Consider the following 5,534-nt stretch of genomic DNA (forward strand, 5'->3'; position numbering starts at 1 on the left):
CTTGAAAGCATTCTTTGATCTTTCTTCTTTTTGTCAGCATTTCATTCTGGTAGAGTTGCTCAATGAATGACTGCATAAATGCTCTTATCAGACTCTAAAATTACATCCCTGGAGATCTTTGTAGTTTTCTGGTTTCAATGAATATTCAAGTACTTGTCCAAGAAGTCTCTTTCCTACTGCTGAGTAGTTTACATTCTTGCCGTATATAACTCAGTTCCAATTATGCACACACATACACACACAGTGTAATTATTAGTGAGAAGAATGCTATTCAGCGGTTAGCTATTGGCTTCATTCACTTATTGACAGAGTCTTAATCCATATGGTCATAATCCAATATAGTGGATGAGCTACTCAAAAGGTAGTTTTAGCATCGTAATCATTCAGTAAATATTTATTGACCAGTCCTTATGTGTCAGGCTCTCATTATTCACTGAGGGTGTAATGTTGATCACACATGACAAATGCCCATACCAAGCTCATAGTATAATAGGAGAGATAGAATTTAATCCAGTAATTACACTGATAAATATAAAGTTGCACTGATGGTAAGAGCTAGAAAGTCGAGGTCAGTGTGATGCTTTGCAAGCCCATGAGAGAAGATTTAATCTAGACAAGGATGTAGGAGAAAGCTTCACTGTAAAATTGATGGTAGAGGCAGTATCTGAAAGAAAAGTAGTTACTAAACAGGTGGACGAGGTGGGATTACGTTGTAAGAGGGGAGAAGAGCATGTGCAAAGGCCCTGGGTTAGGAGGAAGTGTGGCACATTTGAAGCCTGAAAAACTGGATAAAATAAAAGTATTTGAATGTATCAGAGAGCCATCAAGGAAGCCAGAATTTGCAGGACCAAGGTCCAACAGAGAAGGAAAGCATCCTCAGATGAGCCTCACTCTTGCACCTATTCTTATCCTCAGGCATTTACCAATACAAGAAATGGAGAAAATAAACTAGGCAGAAAGTGGTGGACTGAAGCGTTCTGCAGTTTCACTGGACTGAAAGATGAAAAGTGGAGTTTAGAGTGGCCAAGGTAGCCAAGACTGGAGGGGCTAGGAGAGAAGGCCCTAGAGAGACGTGATTCAGAAATTCTCTATACAGTTTCTCATTGAGGCATTTGCTGAATTGTAAGCTGTGAAGATGTAAAGAGAGATGATAAGACACTAGACAAAAAGTGGCATCTAGGAAGATAAAGAGCTGAGGAGAGACGTAAGCAGTCCCCTGAGTCTGGGGAAGCAGAGGGTGAGGCTCAGAGCCCACCAAAATGGAGAGACACCGGTAAACAATCCAAGTTTTCAGTTGAGATCCTAGCAAGGCTATACCCTAAGGGTAAATATATCCTAAGAGCAAGCCTAAACCAGAAACATATCAGCACTAACAAACCTTGAAGCTCCACTTTGGATCAAGGTGGTCTGTCTATACTCTGCCTGCCAGAAGAAAATTAAATAATTTCTGGAAAAAAGATATCATCTAGAAGGTCTGTGATTTTAAAAACATATTGCTCAGGATTTTTACTAGGCATGCCAAGAAACTAGACCAAATGCCCAGAAACAAACAAACAAAAAAACATTAGAAAAAGACTTATTGGTGATCCAGATACTAGAATTATCAGATAAGGACTTTAAAAGAGCTGTGGTTAATATATTCAAGGAAGAAGAGATAGATAATTTCACAAGAGAACTGAAATATGTTTTTAAAACTCAAATGGAAATTTACAACTGAAAAATAAAAGAAGTCAAGAACTCAGTAGATGGGTGTATTAGTTTAGGTCCTCTTAGAGGACGACAAGAAGACTAATAGATGTGCAGGAGGTTTGTTGGAAGAAACACTTGTGCAGGAGGAAAGAGGGAGCAGGAGAAGGTAGAAAGGGGCTTCAAATCACAATGCAGGGTGGATTACTATGGAAGGAGAGAGGAGAATTGAGATAGATAAAGTCACAGAATTCAGAACAGTTCCAAGGTTCATCCAGGCTGATGGGGAGCCCTCAGTCAAAGTTCTCTTTAAAGGAGTCCTGCATTTTGCTGGAATGGGCCTCTTTTAGTGCCGCTCTGCATTCAGTCACTGGGTAAGAGTTCCTTGGGAAAACTTGAAATGGGAATTAGTGGGATAAACTACAGACCTTGTTGCTACAGTTGGTCTGGGGTGTAACTAGTATTTACACTAACCCTTCCACACTATCCATTCTAAATTACCCTCACCCTCAGCTATCACCTCAGTAAGTCCTGGTGGCTAGGTAGCCTCCACCTCTGTCACTTAGTTCACTTCATTTATGCTCACGATGACAGTTTTGGGTTGGCTGATGATGCAGGCTGACTACGGTCATTTTCTCTACTTGGTTGTTCCATGCCTCTTGTGTGGTAGATACTGTCTGGTGGGCATTAATGTGTGATACAACAATTCTCATACTTCATGCCCAGGCCCCTACCTCCACCCACTGCCCTCTGCCCCAGACCTCTCTGTCTCTAAACTTTCAGTCATTCTCCTTCCAGGATCCTACCTGGACATCCAGGCCACCATTCACTGCCCAGATATCTGTGTATATTCTCACCTGGGGCTGCTTCTCCTTTCACACACAGTGAATGACTAGGTACACTGGTCATATCTCCCATTTTGAAGACTTTCTCTCTCCACTGTCTTTCCAAATTACTTCTGAATGTAGCTGTAATGTAGTTGCTATGCACATGTAGCTTGTGTCCACACACAGAGGAGACCCACCCACCAACCAAGTTTGGGCCTTCTCCTCTGTCTTCATCTGGTCACACAGGAACTCTCATATGGCTATGTGTGTGAACTGGGGGATGGGCTCTGGGGCAACTGTGGTGGGTGACATAAGGGTCTGAGCCATTTGTTCTTGGAGCTCACTCTACTCCTGGGCTTGATCCTGGATGTTCCATTTCCATCTTATGATAGTCTGGTGGTGGGCCCATCCAAAGTTGTGATTTGGTGAGTCTGTCAGAACCCAGCTTATAATTAGCAGTTTAGATACATGGTCATTTGGTGCCTGAATGTTAATCATTCTGTCTCTACAAGACAGGACAAGAGCTACATTCCTAGGTGTGGAGTGTGTTGCCTCCAGAACTCAAAAAGACCCACCGGGTGCTGTGTTTTCTTCTTTGTGGTAGGGAATGCAAGATTCAGCAATTTGTCTTTTATTTTGTAGGGATATTCCAACTTACCCCTGAACCCTTATAAACTTCACCAAAGTGTCAGTTCCCTGAATCTTCATAGAGTTTACTTTCCTACTCTGTGGAGCGCAGGTAACTTACCAAGGCTTCAAGCATACTGGCCATCTCTTTTTCATCCTGTCCCATCAGCATGATGTCATTGATGTAACGGATCAGTGTGGTATTCTATGAGATGTCCAGGCAGTTCAGATCTCCTCAGACAACATGATGCTAGAGAGCAGGAGAATTAACATAGTCCTCAGGCAAAATTGTAAACAAATATTGTCCATCCAATGTTAATGTGAACTGTTTCTGTTCTTCCTTTCTAATTGGCATGCAAAAAGAATACATTTGTCAGATCAGTGGCAGCATTCCATCTCTCTGATACTTTGTTAATCTGCACTACCAAAAGCACTATGGCACAGCAGATAAAGCCAGGAAAACTATTTGGTTGAGCTAGCAGTAGTCTACAGTCATTCTCCAGGATACACTTGGTTTCTGCATCGGCCATACTGGTGAATTAAATGAACATATGATGGGACCATCAGCCTTTCATCCTTTAGGTCTTTAATGGTGACTTTCATCTCCTGCCAACCCTCCTAAGAAGAAAGATTGTTTTTGGCTTCCCATCTTGGCTGGCACGGCTAGCAGTCTCAGATGTTTCTGTGAGAGCTCTTACTACACAAGTCAAAGACCCAGTGTGTAAGGTTACTTCAACTACCAAGTATGTCAATTCCAAGTATACACTTGGGCACTGGGAAATAACCACTGAGTGGGCCTTCAGACTCAATGGGCCCACTGGGAACTGGGTTCAGGCAGGACTTCCTTTATTATCTGGTCCCTATTTTTCCCCAAACTAGCAAGAGGACCATGATAACACTTTAGGTCTCTGGATATCAACATCAATTATGTCTAATAATCCTCAAGATGCCTAGGACAAAACAATAATTTACTACTTAATAATTTACTACTTAACAGTGATACTTTTAATCTATGGACATAGAAGAGTGTAGAAAAGAAGGGAGAGTAACAATAGCAAGATGGTCAAATAAGACCTCTTCCACTTGTATCCTCCATCTCAACAACAATACTTTGACATCCATCCACAGAAAAAAGTGCCTTTGTGGGAGTTTTTGGTTCCAGGTAGGAAATCGTGAAACTCTACTGCAGTCCAAGGGTAAGGAGAGCTGTTTCACGAAGGCAGGTTTGCACTCAGGCAACTGATTCACTGACTATAGTCCTGGCTACAAACTCAGAAACAGCTCTGTGCCCCTGAGGACTTGGCTACAGCCTCATTTGGCTCTGGTCCTGCCACCAGCACCATACTCCAAAGGATCTGAGAGGAGTCGCGCCCACCTATGTGTTAGGTAATAGGCATTCAGACCTTGGACCTGGCTGTGGATCCTGAAGTGGACCAGGAACCAGCTCCAGCTCCTCTTGGCTGCAGTCTTGGAGCACCTGGAGGTAAGCATGCTGAACTCATTAAGACTGTGGATTCTGAAAGTGTTCTGTTACTGGGCTTGAGCCTGTCCCAGCCTCAGTCCACGAGCAGACCTGCTGACACAGGGACCTAGCAGGAGACACATCCATCTGCATCGCTGAAGATCCTGAAAGGGTCATCCAGCTCCTTCCTGGTCACAGTCTTCCAGCAGTCCTGAGGGTCCAGAGACCCAGCAGGAGGTAGTCCCGTCGGCAACCTCAGAGATTCTGAAAGAGCCCTATGCTGGGCTCCAGACTCTCCAGCCACAGTCAGGGAGCAGTCCAGCGCACCCAAGGACCTTGCAGAAGATACACACATTCATGCCCCCAGAGACAGGTCTGCAAACCTCAGTCTTGGCTGTGGAACCTGAAAAAGCTCAGGGGTTTGTTCCAGTCGCCTCAGCCATGATCCAGGGCTGGTCTGGCCCACCCAGGAACCATCCAGTGACCAGGCAGAAGCCTTCGTAGGGAACAGTCTTTATAGACTGCTTTCTGTAGGTAAAGACCTTCTCCTGCTGGTTTTCTGGGCTTACCTCTAGAATTGCAGTTATGCTGAGTTGAAGCCAGTTATGAGGTTGTCCCTGGGTCTACAATTGGTAGGCTTGTCACCAGGGGCTTGGGTGGATGTAGAGCCTGTCTGGCCCCTGGGTGGATGGGATTGCCTCTAGTACCGTATTCAGTATGGTGGTGCTAGGACAAGTTTCCACTTCAGGTTCCACAGCTGGGTCTTCAAACAATGGGCCTTTTACCAGGTCCCTGAGAATGTTCCTGCCTGGCCACCAGATGGTCAAAGTAGAAATCAAAAGGAAAATCAGAAAGTATCTTGAGACAAAGGGGAATGAAAACACATCACACTAAAACTAATGGGATGTAGCAAAAGCAGTTCTAAGAGGGAA

The sequence above is a fragment of the Equus quagga genome, chromosome 11 (genome assembly GCF_021613505.1).
Source record: "Equus quagga isolate Etosha38 chromosome 11, UCLA_HA_Equagga_1.0, whole genome shotgun sequence".
NCBI classification, from domain to species: domain Eukaryota; kingdom Metazoa; phylum Chordata; class Mammalia; order Perissodactyla; family Equidae; genus Equus; species Equus quagga.